The 19465-nt window shown below is 34.8% G+C and overlaps 1 non-coding gene and 1 pseudogene across 1 annotated transcript; both read right to left on the minus strand.

Moving 5' to 3' along the window:
- Window positions 1-874: 874 nt before the first annotated feature.
- Window positions 875-981, minus strand: LOC129080811 (U6 spliceosomal RNA). The gene has a single exon (XR_008530212.1). It is a non-coding gene; the product is annotated as a U6 spliceosomal RNA (small nuclear RNA).
- Window positions 982-9571: 8590 nt separating this feature from the next.
- On the minus strand, window positions 9572-9759 carry LOC129080606 (ATP synthase membrane subunit K, mitochondrial-like; annotated as a pseudogene).
- Between the last annotated feature and the right edge of the window lie 9706 nt (window positions 9760-19465).

A 19465-nucleotide genomic window follows, 5' to 3' on the forward strand; every position in this document is an offset into this window, starting at 1 on the left:
AACAATTATATACAGTGGCAGAAAATATTAAACCAGAAAACCAGATTTTTAGGAATGGCTCTGCTCCTGATTCTGTGACTTTGAATAAATCATTTCTCTTCTCTAGGCCTCAATTTTTTATCTGTAAAATAAGTTTGGATGAGCTAGTTCTGTTTCCTTTTAGCTTTAAAACTCTTATTTATTGACATTACTGACATTCCTGTATTAAGAAAATTATGTATAATAACAGGTTTCATTTTTACCCTAAAGAATACAAGTTGAAAACAGAAATATTTGGGAAAAAGCATTTCTATAGCATTTTCTTTATATTACTGAAAATGTAGTGATTCTTTGTTTAAAATTACTTTATGAAATAGTTGGAGCTATTTGTATAATTTTGAGTCCTCAGTTATGCAATTTTATGGAAATCATTGGTTTTTACATATTTCTTCTTAATGTTGATTCCCATTGTTCATAGCAAGAATGTAGAAGCAAGATATATTTCCACTTACATCCTACTATGTGATCAAAATATGCAATTTGCCCTTTATGACCCCCAAAAGGTCTGAATCACACCTTAATACTTATTCAGAAATACTATGACTTATAAATAAGCACTTAGTAAGTCCCCTCTGTATATATGACTTTGTATATATGTTACATCAATATTAAATTTTTTATGCTCACCCAAGGACATTTTTTTTCATTGCTTTCATAGAGAGAGGAAGGGAGAAAGAGAGAGAGAGACATTAATTGGTGGTTTCTCGTATGTACCCTGACAGGTGATCAAATCTGAAGCCTGGGTATGTGCCCTGACCAGGAATTGAACCTATGATCTTTCAGTCTTTGGGACAATGCTTCAACAAACTGAGCCACACTGGCCAGGACAATATTAATTTTTTTTTAATGCTTCACAAATTTGCATGTCATCCTTGCTCAGAGGCCATATTCATCTTCTCTGTATCATTCCAATTTTAGTATATGTACTGTGAAAATGAGCATTCAATATTAATATTTAAAAGCTTTGTATATCAGCATGATGAGTATAACATAGTTACCTAATGTGGAAGTAATAAAAGGATAAGGTATTTCTCTCCAATTATTTCATGTACAATTACATGATCTGTGAAGATATCATTTTCCCAGAAATAATTTATAATATTAAAGAGTAGTGATTAAGTCATATGCTTCTATATCCAAAAACATTCAATAGTTACTGAAGTGAAATGCCAGATAAAAGAGAGCACAAAACAAAGTGAAAATATTTTATCCTGCAAAGGCATATTTGTATCTTGAATGTTAGGAAAAATCATAATTAATATTTTTTTCTTACTGCACATTCTACAAATTTTTGAAACTTTTTCTAGTTATTAAGTATGCCAATATTCTCATTTAGATGCCGAGGCTGTTGCATAAACACTGAAATGCACAGAAGTTAGAAAACAAGACTATCTTATGGCCTTGCATTCTACTTCTTCTGGCTTTCAATAAATATTTATCTGGCCTCTCATAATGACTGCCAAATAACTGCACTATACTATCTGCTTGTGGAAAGTACACAAATAATTTCAAGAGCAACTGAAACTACTATAATACCCATTCTCACAAACTTCACCCTGTATAAGCACATACTCATTTTTCTTAGAGGCTTCTGATATATAGAAATATCTACATCAAAATTTTCTTCTTAATTTAGAATTTCCCTAGCTAAAATAGGCTAGATATTTAGAGCAAAAATGTGATATTTTTGCTTTCCAAACACAAAACCAATCATGCTTAAAATTTGAACCTCTTCTATTCAAATGTATTCCTCTTCCTTCAATTAAAAGATAAATTTTAAACCCCCATTACAGTAGGAAATTTAAGATAAAATCGTCTTAAAGGTATTCAAAAAGCAAGATGACCACCCACTCTTTTTTATGGAAAGAAATCCAAGTTCCATTTATAAAAACAATTTAAAAGAGGGGTGATCATGGGCAGCTCTTCTCAGAGCATGTCCCTATTTCATCCAGCAGGAAGCTTACAGTATTTCTGGCATCTTTAATATTCTTTTTCTTCAGAATCATCATTGCATTTTCGTGACTAACTCATTTCTCCTGGGAGGATTCTCTAGCATATAATGCTCATATTAATCTAATCTTTCAGTATATATTTGTTATTATCCAGAAATTGACTTTATACATTTATTCTTCTTAAAGCACAGAATAAAAAAAAAAAAAAGGAAAAGTACCAGACTTGTTGCGGGGGGGGGGGGGGGGGGTTCTTTTTCAAATAGTACAGAATAATTTTTCCATACACCAAAAATAAATGCCTTTAGGAAAAGGCAACAAACATAAATTATTACTAAAATGGTTTCACAGCTAAAGATTACTCATACACATTCTGTTTGCCAAGTTTTATGTAGGACATCTGTCAGAAATCTTATTTGCTATTGTCTCTCTTTCCTATCTCCCTCTAAGGATTTTTTTCTCTTGACCACAAAACTCCAGTAATAGGAAAAAATGGGGCAGAGCAGAAAATTTGGTGGGGTGATTAGCCTCTGTAACAATTTCCAATTAAAAGATTAATGATCAATATCACATAACCAGCTGTCCATTACCCCACCTACCTCTAAACAAGGACAATCTTATAGGATGAATACTAACTCCTTAGCTTATGTACAAAGGACCTCACGGTCATAGAGTCTGGACACAATGAGCTCTTACAGTTTGCTAAACATACCAGACCTTTTCCCAAATTTCTCCTACTTTCTAATTAAAAACAAACAAACAAAAAAAATGCAGAGGGAGCTCTATCATTTCCCGCAGATTATTTCCTTCATATTCAATGCCTTTGCCTGTATCTTTTCCAGGCAATCACCTATTCTTTTTTCAAAACCCAGCAAAATTTTCACCTCCCTGGTGAAATATTCTCCAGTTTGCAGGTCAACATTACCTGCCTTTTCCTCTGTGTTCCCAAAAAGTTTTGATCACACTTTTGGATAGTGTAACATTCCTCTTCCATTTGTATTGTTCTTTGTTTTGATTTCAGAAGGGAGGGGATGATGGGTAGTTTTTAATATTATTTTATTCTTTATACTTTTCTACATTTTTACTTCCTACAATGTATTACTTTTTAAATTAGAAAAATATAAGTATTATTTTAAAATAGTAGTTCAGGACAAAGAAAATAAAAGACAAATGGTCTTTAGTATACAGAACAAAAATGATACTCAAGATAAAGAAATGCAAAAAAATTAAGCAAACTCTCTGCATATTATCAAAAACCAAATTACTTCATGGATGACACTTTATCATTGGCACCATATGCTAATAGTTATCAAAATTTTCTGGATTTTTAAAAATATTCTATTTAGTACTCTGGTTTATTACCAGTTAGATTTGTGAGTTGTTTTTTTTTTAAATTTTTTCTAATTTATTGTGTTGTATCATTCATGTATGCCTCCTAAAGCCCTTGGTGGAAGAGAAATGGTGTAAATAATCCATTTGGACACTAGATTTTTTACTGTTCCTGGCATTTTCTACCAGATCCACATGTTTAGCTGGAATGCGAATACTTCTTTAAGGCAAGACATCATGAACACAGAAAACAACTAATTATGTGGCTAAAACCCATAGTATAAAAGAGATCCCACATACAGTTAGCAAGATCATACCTATAAGCAAAATATCATAAATAATATGCAGATGGTTTATGTTTCTTTTCATCTCTTCTTCATTATAGAACTGTTAAAAACCTTTAGCTACGAATGGCTAAGATGAGTTTTCTTATATTTGTTCTAATTTATCCTCTTCTTCTGATTTGCTTTATGTGTTCTGTTCTTGCACAATGCAGATCTGGCTAGGATGCTAGGTGGCTTATGAGATCAGTACCTTTATTATTATTTGCAAAAGCAGTGATGCTTTCTAAACCTGTAATTTCTGAATGATTACTTCAAATTACATTGTCTAGGAGGCTTGACCAGTGCTCTGCCCTGCAAGCTCTGCTGTAACCCATTGTCACTCAGCTGTCTCCATGCCTGATATTATCAGCAATGTTAGACCTCAGTTCTTGAGTTCAGCTAAGAAAGAACTCAGAGCCAAAAACTCGAGCGCAAGAAGTTTATTTAGAAAGTCACAGAGGTTGAAGAAGTGAGCCAGTTGGACCGTGTGGACTCAAGAAACAAGTTTCAAAGACTCAAAAGGAGGTCCTTTGGAGCTTAGAAGAAAGAAAGCAGAGGATGCATACCTAAGGAAAGAAGGGAAGAAGGGGCAGTATAGGGCTCTAGAGAAAGAAAGCATCACTGGATCCTTCAACTTAAGAGTTTATTATCTATTCTCTAAAGGCAGGAATTTTAGGAGAGGTCTCAGTGGAGGATCTCTATTTATCAGTTTTCCAAGTGTATCCTTTCAGGGTTGTAGTCTGTAGTGACTGGTTGGTGCTAGGGTAGGGGGTCAGTAGTCAGTGCAGCTGGTCCTGATGGCAGCCATGGCATCACTTCATCTGTTTTTGCTGCTTTTCTGGGCCTGGACCTGAAACAGAGCTGAGGCCTACATGTTATCTCTAACATGTTTGGCCAAAACCCTGTCTCTGTGGTCAAAAAATCCAAAGCTTTGTTCCTACAATTATTTGATGAGTGTCAGAACCTCATTGTCCTGAGGGTTTGATGCTTAAGGGAGTGGCTGGCTGTACAAGGGAGAAGTTGGGTGACTCAGTGTCCTGGATGGGGCCAGTTTGAATCAGCTGTTTGTCTCAGTTTCCCCATTCTATTTGTAAAGAAAATTTTCTGGCTTTTTACTATCCTTCCTCAATGTGGCCTGCGGTTTTTTTAACTATGTTACTGATAAGAAGCATAATCTGTACTTTTTGACTTTTTCCAACCTTGCACACAAAAAAAGTGAGCTACATTGTATTTCCTCTGTAACATTAGTTAAAACCTTGTTGTCTATACCCCTGCAAGTGTTTCACTCTTGAGTCATTTAAGTCTCACACTGTGAGGCCTACAATAGCATTTTCAGCATTATATTGCAAATTATCCCCTTGGGAAGCCAAGAGCTTATGAATTACTTAAGGTCTGAGTCTTTAGCCTTGGGATTTAGCGTAAGATTGGCACATATTAGGTCCTAAATAAATGCAGTACTTATTTGAATAAATAAATGAAAAACATAAAGAATAACTTTAAAAAAATGTAATCCTCACCTGAGAACGTGTTTATTAATTTTGTTAGAGAGAGACGAAGGGAAAGAGAGTGAGAGAGAGGACATTTCATGCGAGAAACATCCATCAGTTGCCTCCTGTACATGCCTTGACCAGGAATCAAACTTGCAACCTTGTTGGGTATGAGACAAACTCCAACCAACTGAGCCACCCATCCTGGGGAAGAATAACCCCTTAGGAGCAGAGAAGCATCAGGAGAAACTTTCAAATGAATTTAAGATATGAAATGAGTTTCCTGAACTAAAAGTAAAACCCTATTTAAAAATGGGCACAGGGTCTATATAGACATTTCTCCAAAGAAGGTATTAAGTTACCAATAATAACATGAAAAGATGTTTAACATCATTAGCCATTAGCAAAGTGCAAATCAAAACCACAATGAGATCCGCTTCACACTTACTAAGATGGCCAGAAAGAAAGAAAGAAAGAAAGAAAAAAAGAAAGAAAAAAAAAGAAAAAAGCATTGATAGGATATGGAAAAATTGGAATCCTTTATACATTACTGGTGGGAATGTAAAATGATGCAGCTGTTTTGGAAAGCAGTTTGCTAGTTCTTCAAAAGTTAAGCATACTATAATCATATGACCCAGTAATTTTAATCCATAAAAACATGTCTATACAAAAATTTGTACACAAATGTTCACAGCAGCACTATTCATAATAATCATAAAGAAGAAACAACTCAAATGGCCATCAACTGATAAATGATACATAGAAGTGGTGTATCCATATAATGGAATATTATTTAGCCATAAAAAGTAGTGGGGTACTGATATACTACAACATGGATTAACCTTGAAAACTGAGTGAAAGAAGTCAGACACAAAAGACTCTAAATTGTTTGATTCTGTTTATATGAAATATCCAGAATAGGTAAATCTAGAGAAAGTAGATTAGTGGTTGTCTAGAGCTGGAGGGGGAGAGAGGTTGGGAGTAAATGGAGAGGGACCCATACTGGAGAAGTTTCCTTTTGGGATGATGAAAATGTTATAAAATTGATTGTGGTGATGACTGTACAACTCTGTGAATACACTGAAAACTATGAATTATCCCCTTTAAATGAGTGTATTGTATTCTACATGAAATATATATATATAAATTTATATATATAAATATTAATGATGTCAGAATGGAAATATATATATATTTAGAGAGGGGAAGAGAGGGAGAGAAACATCAATGTATGGTTGCATCTCGCACACCCCCTACTGGGGACCTGGCCTGCAACCCAGGCATGTACCCTACACTGAGGATTGAACCAACGACCCTTTGGTTCACAGGCCAGCACTCAATCCACTGAGACACACCAGCTAGGGCTTATGTGAATTATATCTTAAAGCTGTTTTTAAAAAGGAACTGGAAGGCATTTGCGAGTAACAATTAAATTGCTAATCCTCATACTTTCACTTCTTTGGCAGGATATTTTTTAAGAATAGAACCATACTTAAGAAATGCAGATCTTAAAGAAAAAATTTGAGTCCTCATATTAACCATAGAACCAAGACAAAATCAAGATGATGAATTGAACCATTCCTTTCTCATGGGGCTTTACCTGATATTATCAGTATATTTATACACAATTAGGTTTGTTGAAAACAATGACTGAAATCTTAAGCTGTTTTAATTTATATGAAGGGAAGAAAAACTCTAAACTTTAGGCCTTAAAGTAGATACTAGACTTTGTAAGCTTTGGTTACATTACCAGTGGCCTTTCTACTTCCTTCAAAACTCTTGTAGAAGTATGTGGTATATTAAGCAAGAGACAGAGCTGTGATAACAGGATTTTTTTATAATAGTGTTACATGCATCCTATTGAGATAACATCTATTTGGTGACAGGCTTGCTTTAGATTCTCCCAAACAACTGCCAGCCAATAATGCTATCATTTAATCCCCTGAAACAATTACAGCAACCAACATGATGAAAATGGTAACCAATGGTAATAATCCATTATAGTGTCAAAGCTGGTCACTGGTCTCTACATCACAGAGGATTTTGTACTAGGATTAGAGAAAAAATATTAATGAGGTCAGAATGGAAAACAAATGACAAGATAAGAATAAGTGAAGTCACTAGGATTTACTTAGAAAATCAGCTGAAGTTTTCAAGCATTTTTGCAAATAACCTCACAGCAGGAATAGGAAAGTGATTGCCTTTTAGAACAATTCCAGGAAAATGGATTTATATGATTTCTTTCAACACTCAGTAAAGTGACATTTACTTAACTTTACAGATTATGAAGCATTTTCATAACTATTTTTGCATTTGAGCCTTTGTCCCGTGGGGCGGCTAGAACAGGTATTATAGTATTTGTCTCATCATCACTGTCATAACAAATGACCTATACTGAGTTCTTGTATTCCAGGCAAGAAGGAAGGGACGTTTTGACCCCACCACTCTAACCCAAAGAATGTTTTGACCTGGTCACAGGGAAAAATTAAATTTCATGGAAATAATAGCTAGAGAAGAAAGCTCACCATAGCAGTAGTTACCATTAACAGAGTTTATAAGTATAAAAACTTGGTGACTGAAATTAATCTCATTGTAAAATGTACATGAAAAAAGTGGATCTTGAGCATAATCATTTCAGTAAAATAAAAACAAGAATAGAAAAAAATTAGAAATAGTTTCACTGTCACTGCAAAGAAATCGGATGAAGAATTAAATTGGTTCTAATTATTGTTTAAATGGATATATTCATAAAAGTATGATTTTAAATGGCAGGTTAAAATTATGCACCTGATTCAAGTTGGGGTGGGTGTGTATAAAAATAATGAGAATTAAATGGCAGGATCAAATTGGCATTATTGACTTGATTCTTAGAATCTTCCTGACTTCTTACCAATTTAACATCACTATATAACGTAAAATAAATCTCATTATCAAGCTCTCTCTTTATCTGTAAAACAAAAAGTGTAACTTTAGGAACTACCTCATCATGTTGTAGATTAAATGAGGTAAGGCTTATAGCATGGTTAACTTAGTAGGAGCACAAATGGAGGGTATTTTAACCCTATCTTTCCCAAGAGTTTATTGTATTCTTTTCAGTGAACCAGGCCAGGATCTTTAAAAATAGGTCTTCTACTCACTAAACCACATTATTCATCTGTAAGTACTTTCTTGTAATTAAGGAAATACCCAGAGAGATCTCTGACAAAGCTACAACAGAGTTCTATCTCTGATTACCTATATATGTTAAAATAGACATTTAGAAACACTGTCCCAAGCAACTACAGGAAGATAGTTACTCAAATATACTCCTGATTGTTTAGAATATAAAAAAATAAAAATACCTATTTTTTTTAATTTTACACATGAATAGAAGTTATTTTAGTTTGGCTTATCCACCAAAACATTACTTTATCTCTCTTCAAAAAAAAAAGGTAGGCCACCTTGACTGGTGTGGCAGAGTAGGCTGGACATCACCTCGTAGGCCAAAAGGTCACCAGTTTGATTCCCATCAGGGGCACATGCCTGGGTTGCAGGCCAGTTCCCCCATAGAGGCAGTTGGAGGTGCACTAGAGGCAACCAATTGATGCTTCTCTCACACATTGATGTTTCTCTCCCTTTTTTTCTCCCTTCCTTCCCCTCTTACTAAAAATAAAATAAATAAAATCTTAAAAAAGAAAAAAAGTAGACCAATGAAGCAATTTCATTTCACTAACAATAATGAAGTACAGAATACTGGGAAATCATTCTGCCTATCAGTCTTCTCATATTGAAAATAGATATCTGCCCTGGCTGGTGTGGCTCAGTGCATTGAGTGCCGGCCTGTGAACCAAAGGGTCTCTGGTTCGATTCCCAGCCAGGGCACCTGCTTTGGTTGTGGGCCAGGTCTTCCCCTCTCTCTAAAAATTAATAAATAAAATATTTTTAAAAAAGAAAATAAACATGAATAAAACACACCCACTTCAGAACTGTTGTGAGAACTAATTAATGTCTTTAAATTGCTTTGAAATTCCCACATGAAAGACACCTAACCTGATATTTATCTAGAAGATATGGGAAGACACTATTCATGAAGAAACTAAAATTGGCTTTTGCTTGTCTAACTTGAATTTCTACTTGGCAAAAAATGTAATTTAGCAGAGAGAATGCCATCATACAGTTTTTAAAATGCATGTCTCAAAAACATGTAATACTCATTCAATTTTTCATCATTTCATTCTTCACATATGATACCAGCCACAGGTATGCAAAGTGCTCAAGTTAGCATTCAAACAAATATAGCACATAGAACTCTTTTGTGTGATTATGTTGTTATTTGAAAAAATTTCTTGCTTTTTCTGTAATCAAAAATATGCAATTGTTCATTGTTTTTTTCCAGGTTCAGAATTTATTGTACAACTTGAATATCCCATAATGAATTGACATTAACTTCTCCAGGCATGAGAAATTAACAGATGATGTACAGTTTAGAATCCCTTTGGGTTGCTTTCACAGCTGGAGTTTTTTAGACCTTAACTTGAAGTATAAAAACAGCAGAGCAATGTGGTCAGTACACAATTAATTCTACCTGTGAGAGCTGAAATATTTTTTGACACCTGAGAAATGGAATTGGGCATCAGTTTCTGGATTTTCCATGACTTCGCTCTTGCAAAAAGCACAAATCATGCAGGCTCTATCCTTAAATGTATGCTTGGCTACCCTTCTGCCTCCCTCCAAGAAGCCACTTCCCCTGCATGTGTCCAAAGGGCTGTTAACTGTTTTTTAACAGAAAATTTCAGAAGTATATGATTTTGAAAGTGAAAATTCCCCATATTCCAATGCCCCACACACACAAAAAAACCCACTGCTAGTAGCTTGGTAGATATAGAATGGGGCAAAAGTAGGTTTACAGTTGTGAGTATGCAAAACAGGAGAGTTTATTATTATTTATTAATTATTATTATTTTTCATATGAACCACTGTAAGCCTACTTTTGCCCCATCCTGTATTCTTCCATTTTTTCCTTTAAAACACATGCACACAAATATACAACTAATGCATAGATACATATGTGTATATATTGCATACATGTATACACGTATATGTATATGCCTTCCAAAAAGTTTGTATTCAGTACCAATTTACATAATTATATATATTTATTTATATATGCAAGTAGTATTTACAAATATGGGATTATATGATACATACCGTATTGCAGGGCTGAGATTAGGATAAGTCAAAAAAGGAGACCAGGATGTAAAATTTAAAGAGACATTTACTTTCAGGGGCCAACCCTGCACTCCTACCACCCTAACAGTGAGTCTACCTTAATATTGTGCCCCAGGCCTAGGCCTCACTTCCGTAGTCCCAGTCTCTCTTGTAACTTGCTTTTTATTTTTCCCATTTAACTTATCCTGATATATTTCTATATAGAACTATTTCTTTTCAGTGGCTGCATACTCTTTCATTTATGAATAGATAATAACTTATTTATCCAATCACCTTTTGAAGGACATTTGTTTCTAACTTCCAGTGAGCATCCTTGCTATAAACATCTGTGCCTAGTTGTGTGAAAATTTCTGTGTTGAATTTCAAAAGAGAACAACTGGGTCCAAATCTAGTATGCACTTAACTTTTTTTTTAATAACTAAAGGCATTTTGACTTCAAAAATAATTGTACTAATTTATACTGCCATCAAAAGTGCCTGTTTCTTAATATCCTGATCAACACTGGGTATTAAGAATTTTTTAAGGCTTTGGTGTTGAATAGTGGTAGTAAAAATATGTTTTGGTTTTAACTTCCATTTCCATAAATAAGGTTGAGCATTTCTTTCTCTTGCTTAACCATTTGTTTTACTTCTTTTGAGAATTGCCCCTTTTTGCAATTTGGCAATTTTCCCACAACATTGTTTTTTCCTGAAATTTTGTTAAGAGGTTTCCTTGTGCCTTAGCTGCTGTGGCTTAGTGGACTGAGCGCCAGACTGCGAACCAAACGATCGTTAGTTCAATTCCCAGTCAGGGCACATGCCTGGGTTGCCAGCCAGGTCCCTAGTTGGGGGCACATGAGAGGCAACCCCACACTGAAATTTCTCATGCTCTCTTTCTCCCTCCCTTACCCTCTCTAAAAATAAATAAATAAATATTTTTTTAAAGAGATTTCTTTGTTAGGGATTTTAGTCTTTTTTCTAAATATATTTTGAAAACACTTTTTCTCAGATTGTCTTTTGTTGTTTTTTTCTTTGATGTTGCTCAATCATCTGTTTTTTGTTTTTTTTTAATTTCTTTGGAGTTCTATTATTTTTATGTAGTCCAATATATCCATCTTTTCTTTCATGGCTTCTAGGATACAGTACATGTTCTAAGAGCTCTTTCTTATTTAAAACAATTTTTGCAAATTTTATTGAGATGTAATTCATATACCATAAAATTCACTCTTTTAAAGTATATAGTTCAGTAGTTTTTAGTGTAATCCAGAGTTTTGCAACCATCACTGCTACCTAATTTTAGGACATTTCATTACTGCAAAAAAAGAAATCCATACCAATTAGCCATCACTCCTAATTGCCCCCTCATTTCAGCCTGCTTTTACAATCACTAACCTACATCTGTCTCCATAGATCGACCTATCCTGGACATGTCAAATAAATGGAATCACACAAACATGTGGCGTTTTGTGTTTGGCTTCCATTTAGCAAAATGCTTTCAAGTTTCATCTTTGTCTTGGCATGTATTGGTGTTTAATTCTTTTATGTGACTACATAATATTGTTTACACATATATCAACTAATGGACATTTGAGTTATTTTCACTTTTTGGCTATTATGAATAATACCGCTGTGAGCGTTTGTGTATACATTTTTGTTTGAACACCTGTTTTCAATTTTTGGGGCATATACCTAGAAGAAGAATTGCTGGGTAATCTGGTAACTATGTTTGACATTTTGAGGAATTTTCTGTTTTCCTAAACAGCTGTACCATTTTACAATCCCACCAGTAATGTATGAAGGTCCCAAGTTCTCTACATTTTTTAGAACAATTGTTATTGTCTGTTATTCCTATTTTAGCCATCCTAGTCAGTGTGATGTGGTATGTATCATTGTAATTTTGATTTACATTTCCCCAGTGGCTAATAATGTTGAGTATCTTTTCAATTGTTTATTGGCCGTTTGTATATTTTCTTTGCAGATGTTTTACTCATTAGTTAATTGGGCTTGTTGTGAGAGGTACCAACGTTTTGCCACCCCAAGTGTATGTCTTTTGAGATAGTGATTTTAAGCTGGTTATTAAGAAACAAAAGACTCAGAAAGAGCCTTTGATCTTTCTCCTCTTACCTGTCTGAAGAAATTCAGGTGGAAAAATCTGCTTTAATAAGGAAACATCACCTTAGCATCATAACATAAACTAAATGTGGGAGACGGGGGAAATCTAGCAAAGCTTGTCTGTTAGACTACCCACTCTGTCCCATTGCTTCTGGGTGGCGCAGCAAAAATTTGTTTACCATATGTTTGCTCTTTGTCATCTACTTTGGAACTGCCTGCTTTCCCTTTGAAATCCCAGACCCCGTCCCCGCTTCCCCTTTGTACAAAACTGCATATAAACCTCAACTGCCCCATACATCTTTGGGTCTCATTTCTTATGCCACCCCCAAATGTACGTGGGTAATAAATATTGGACATTTTCTCCGGTTTGTCTGTCTCTGTTAATTTGATTATTAGCTCAGATAGAAGAATATAGAAGTTGGGAGAAAAATTATTTTTTTGTGCCCCAACACTTGTTGTTCTTGGGTTAAGTACTTTACATATTCTAAATACTAGAGCCTAATCAGATATGTGATTTGCAGATATTTTTCTCATTATGTGAGTTGTTTTTTCTCTTTCTTGATAGTGTCTTTTGAAGTATGAAACTTCAAATTTTGATGAAATCTAATTTATCTATGTTTTCTTTTGTTGCTCTTTTTTTGGTGTCATATCTAAGAAACTATTGCTTAATCCAAGGTCATTAATCTTTATTCCTATATTTTCTCCTAAGAATTACATAGTTTTAGCTCTTAAAGCGTTTGCTCCATTTTGAGTTAATTTTTATATATAGAGTGAGATAGTATGGTCCAACTTCATTCTTTTGCACATAGATATCCATTTATCCCAGCACCATTAGTTGAAAAGACTATTCTTTTCCTACTGCATTGTTTTGGCATCATTGTCAAAAATCAATTGATATTTCATATATAGGTTTATTTCTGAACTCTCAATTCCATTCTACTGATCTTCATGTCTATGCTGTGCCAGCACCACACAGTCTTGATTCACTGTTACTTTGCAGCAAGTTTTGAAATTAAGAAGTTTGAATCCTACCATTATGTTCCTTTTTCAAGATTGCTTTGGCTTTATGGAATCCCTTTCATTTCCATATGAAATTTAGGATCGGCTTGTCAATTTTTGCTTAAAAGAAGGAGCTAGGATTGCTTTCCTAATTTTATTAATACATTTACTCATGATTACTCATGATTTCTTTTAGGGCTTTTGCTATGCCAATATTATCAGAAAATCCTTCAAAAGTCCACTTTACTGACTTCAATCCTGTGATCTAGAAACAGATTGTAAAAAAATACAAAACTGTCAGGCTCTCTGAATATTTGCCTCTTCTATCCAATTAGGCATAAAAGATGTCAAACACCATAATATTTGGCTACTGACTACAGGGAATCATTAGTTTCAAATATAAATGTAGCTTATGTTGTGCCCACATCCAGAAACCAGATTGTAAATCAGATGTTGCAGCACTTAATGTATCATCACTACCTTGAAAACTTTCCTCCCATTTTATGTCTATGTGCCAAATGGCTGCGGCTTTAATTCATGCCTATTTATACCCTGCTCATTTCTGCTTATTTATGCCTGATAATATGATACAAAGTCAGACAGCAAGGCATTTTAGTTAGTAAACAAATTCTATATTTTATTTTGTAAAGTAAATCTTAACGTAATACAAAAATGAATTTATAATTGATTTGACTTAACAGTAACTTCCCTGGCCAAAATTATAAGTCTGGGAATTACTCTCTATTATATCATTTAATACCAAATGCAGATCATGCATCTAGGATTAATTTTAGCATATATTCATTAAATACTGGATGAAACATTATATAAGTAGTACCTTGGGGACCTAGTCAAAATTAACATTTGGATACTCATTTGATAGGGTTAGCTGGGGTTAACTGACAGTAACCTTTTGTGACAAGCATTTCCCTTTCTTTGCAAACTGCTCCAGCATTTATGTTTATTTGCACCATTAGTGTAAGTCATCTCATATTATCATTAATGATGTACCTTTGTAACCAATCACTTAAAAATAAAAGCTAATCCAATCATATATTTCATTGTAATTTTGTCTTCCAAGCCATAAACTTTTCAACAACCAGAGAATTAACATGAATGAACATCTCCAAACTCCAGAAACATGTCCAACAAGTAACCATGGAGAGTTGGGCAGAAGGCTGTCACATGACCAAATGAACTGGGGAGAGCCTTACCAACCAAGTACTATGAGGAGCTAGTGCTTACAGTTAGTTGCCTTCATTTTCACGCTCTGTCTTTTGATCAGCAGTTTTCAACCTTTTTCATGTCATGCCACCCATACTAATTACTAAAATTCTGTGGCACATTAAAAAATACATTCTATTTTTTGCTGATCTGACAAAATATAGGTATAATTTTAATTCATTTATACCAGATAACTATTGTTGTGTTGACATTTTTTTTATATGAAAATCTGAAGGAGAAGAGGTCAGTGCCCCTGACTAAATAGTCAGGTATTGCATGTTTTAAAAAATTCTTGCAGCACAATGGTTGAAAATCTCTGCTTTGGATCCATTTCTCCAATTTCAAGGACAGGAAGATGAGTATCTTTCACTACACAATGGGAGGAGTTTCAAAATAATTGGGTGCTGGTTTAAAATCACAAGCACTTGGTATGCATATATAGACCTCAAAGTCCCCTTTTTTCAGCCCTCTTCCAATGAAACAGTTTCTCCAAACTGTGGGGGCCACTATTAAATCTGGATTCCTAGATGTCTGGGTCAGCCTAGATGTAGCAGCATGGTGTTGAACTTTCTCAACTGAGTTTAAAAGTTGTTTCAACTCTACCTTCACAAGAACGCTGTTAAGGCAACATAAATTAAAAACAGATTAATTATTAAGAGTGTGGTCTCTGACATGGTAGGTGTGGCTCAGATGGTTGGAGCATCGTCCAGGAAACCGAAAGGTTGAGGGTTTGGTCCCTGGTCAGGGTGCATATGAGAGGCAACAAATCCATGGTTCTCTCTCACATCGATGTCTCTCTCCCTCTCTCCCCTTCTTTTCCACTCTCTCTAAAATCAATAAGCATGTCCTTGGGTGAGGATTTAAAAAAAAAAAAAGTTGTCTCTGAAATTATATTACCTGGATTACAATATCAACTCTGACATTTCTATTTGTGTGACCTTGTATAAGTTAAGTAACCTGTTGATGCCTTATGTTCTCATATGAAAAATGGAGATAACAATATTAATTTACTCATGGGGTTATGATAAAGCTTAAAGTAGTTTACTTGTATAAAAGATTTAGAAGAGAGACTAGTACATAGAGATCACTTAATAGATGTTAGTCATTATTGTCAATGCTCCTTAACTTAGAATATATAGAGGGACTTCATAAAATCTTTGAAGTTATATGCAGAATTTTGGAGATATGTGTATACTGCATTTTCTGGAGACTTCATACTTTATCACATTCTCAATGACATTCCATAGTTGCAAATCTTTTTTTTAAGATTTTTTTTATTTATTTATTTTGCAGGATGATGCCCAATCAACTGACTCACACCAGTCAGGGCCATAGCTGCAAATCTTTTTTTTAAATCTTTATTGTATTTTTTTCCATTCCCATTTAGTCCTCTTATATCCCTTCCCCCCATAGCTGCAAATCTTAAGAACCATTGTCTTTCAATTAAATTGTTCAGATTTTAAAGCAATTAGAATTGTTTATAAATTCAAATAATTTTTAAATTTTTTCTATTGTATATAATTAGAAATATATTATTTTACTTTATTTTTGGTGTATTTTTATTTTTTTAAAGATTTTATTTATTTTTAGAGAGAGGGGAAGGGGAGGAGAAAGAGAGGGAGAGAAACATCAATGTGTGGTTGCCTCTCGTGACCCCCCCCCCCCGCACTGGGGACCTGGCCCGCAACCCAGGCACGTGCCCTGAGTGGAAATCAAACCAGCAACCCTTTGCTTCACAGGCCGACACTCAATCCACTGAGCCATACCAGCCAGAGCTAGTGTATTTTTAATACACTACTAGTTATCTTGAGATCAGTAGGTTCATTGGTTATTTTTAATTTCTTCTTTAATTTTTTTATAACCTGCAATCTTATTTTATAATAAGAATTTTTAAAAAATTTAAGGGTAAAGAAAAGACATATGACAAATATTGAGACATTTTATTTAAAAGACTAGCTATAACAGCCCTGGCTGGTGTGGCTCAGTGGCCTGTGAACCAAAAGGTTGTCAGTTTGATTCTCAGTCAGGGCACACGCCTGAGTTGCAGGCCACATCCCTGGTTGGTGCCATGTGAGAGGCAACCGATCAATGTATCTCTCGCACATTGCTGTTACTATCTTTCTCTTTCTCCCTCTCTTTCCCTCTCTCTAAAAGTAAATAAATAAAATCTTTAAACATAAATAAAAAATAAATAAAAGGCTACCTATATCAAAGAAAATTATTCAAATATCACCACACTTCTCCTCTTTATACCAAGTACCAAAAGACAGTGAAGTAATATCCAGAAAATTTGGTGAGAAATTACTGTGATCCAAAAATCCTATACCCAGCTAAGCTGGACTTCACATGCCATGTAACAGAAAGAGTTCTCACGAATTCTTCATTCTTTGAAGGACCTAGAAGGTATACTATCCATGTGCAGTTTGTAAAACAGTATTACTTAGAGAATTACTCTAGCTGATCTCCAAATGATTTAACTTAAAAGAACTCTTGAAAAGGAAATGCTATGATAAAAAGAAATAAACAATGATCAAATAATAAGAGTTTAACACAGATGAGTTATAGTTAAAAAAATATTAACTAAATTTCCTATTTATTTACTCAAAAGTTTCCTGAGAAGAAGAAACTAGGACTCATCACTCTCTGTTAAGCAATTTTTAGTGAAGTTCTTTCTTGGCAAATAACACCTACTCACTTGAGAAATTTTCATCACAAAGCAGAGGCGGGAAGAAATCAGCCCTCAGGTGTTTGGGCTGCACAGTATGATCTACTGACTTTAGTAACTCAAGCCAAGTAATAAACAAAGAGTAAACCTGAATGTCTGTGCAGGACCCAACTTGACGGGGAATCAAGGGAATTCTAAAACAATCATCCAACATTACATGGTTTGGGCTTTTGTTTTTCAGAACACTATAATTTTTCATAATCTTTGCCTTGAACTTTCTGTTATTGGATATATCTCTTCCTGTAGATTCTTTTGAAAGTCTCTCTTCATGTCACCCTGAGGGTCAGGTTTGTTCTAGAAGTGTGATGAAAAGAAAGCTAAACCTAGTCAAGATGCCTGGATTCTAGTCCAGCTCTGCCAGTTAGGACAGGGGTCCCCAACCTTCAGGCCATGGGCCAGTACCAGTCCGGGCCTGCTAGGAACCGGGCTGCACAGCAAGGGGTAAGCTTGAATGCAATGTGCTTGAATCATCCTGAAACCATCCCCACCCCACCCCACCCCCCGCCCGGTCCGTGGAAAAATTGTCTTCCATGAAGCCAGTCCCTGATGCCAAAAATGTTGGGGGCTGCTGAGTTAGGAGAGTGATCCTTGGGCTAGTGATCAAAGCACTCTTGCTGAGCCTAGTGTCTTTATTCCTCACTACCATAGTTAGGGTTGAAAAATTAATGGAAGTAAAAATGTTTTGAACATTCTCAGATGTTATTGTAACAGTAAAATAGTATCATTATCCTTCTACTTTGAAATTACCATTATTAAATCAGTCTTAATTGATTAGCACCCTTAATTTGATCCATTTTTTTCCCATTTCTAAATAATTTTATTTTTTTCTTTTTTTAAAAGATTTTATTTATTTATTTTCAGAGAGAGGGGAAGGGAGGGAGAAAGAGAGGGAGAGAAATATCAATGTGTGTTTGCCTCTCATGTGCCATCAACTGGAGGACCGGGCCTACAACACAGGCATGTGTCCTGACTGGGAGTTGAACCAGCAACCCTTTGGTTTGCAGGCCAGCATTCAATCGACTGAGCCTCACCAGCCAGGCCTAAATAACTTATTTTCAATTACAGTTGACATATATTATTATATTAGTTTCAGGTGTACACCTCAGTGATTAGACATTACATAACTTACTAAGTGATCATCCCAATAATTCTTGTACCCATCTGACGCCATATGTAGTTATTAGAATATTATTGAATATATAGTATGCTGTATTTTACATACCCATGTCTATTCTGTAACAACTAATTTGAACATATTAATCCCTTTACCTTTTTCACTCATCCCTCTGTCCCCCTCCCATCTGGCATCTACCAAATGTTCTCTATATCTGTGAGTCTGTTTCTGGTTTTTTTTATTCGTTTGTTTTTGTTTTTTAGATTCAATTGTTAATAGATATGCATTTATTGCCATTTTTTGTTCATATATATTTTTTTTCTTCTTCTTCTACAAGAAGTCCCTTTGACATTTCATATAATACTGGTTTGGTGATGATCAACTCCTTTAGCTTTTTCCTGTCTGGGAAGCTCTTTATCTGTCCTTCAATTCTAAATGATTGCTTTGCTGGGTAGAGTAATCTTAATTGTAGGTCTTTGCTTTTCATCATTTTGAATATTTCTACCAATCCCTTTAGGCCTGCAAAGTTTCTGTTGAGACATCAGTTGATAGTCTTATAGGAATTCCCTTGTAGGTAACTGTCTTTCTCTTACTGCTTCTAAGATTCTGTCTATGTTTTTAAAATCTTACATTTTACTTATGATGTGTCTTGGTGTGGGTCTCTTTGGGTTCATCTTGTTTGGAACTTTCTGTGCCTCCTGGACTTGTACGTCTATTTTCTTACTAAGTTAGGGAAATTTTCTGTCATTATTTTTTCAAGTAGGTTTTCCTTTTTTTGCACTCTCTCTTCTCCTTCAAGCACCCCCATGACATGAACGTTGGTACATTTCAAGTTGTCCCAGAGGCTCCTTACACTCTCCTCATTTTCTTGGATCCTTTTTTCTTTTGCTGTTCTGGTTGTTATTTACTTCCTTATATTCCAAATCATTGATTTAATTCTTAGCTTCATCTGCTCTACTGTTGATTCTCTGTAAATTA

This window comes from Pteronotus mesoamericanus, unplaced genomic scaffold, assembly GCF_021234165.1.
Source record: "Pteronotus mesoamericanus isolate MK-2021 breed Mesoamerican mustached bat unplaced genomic scaffold, CSHL_Meso_final contig_90, whole genome shotgun sequence".
Lineage (NCBI taxonomy): Eukaryota > Metazoa > Chordata > Mammalia > Chiroptera > Mormoopidae > Pteronotus > Pteronotus mesoamericanus.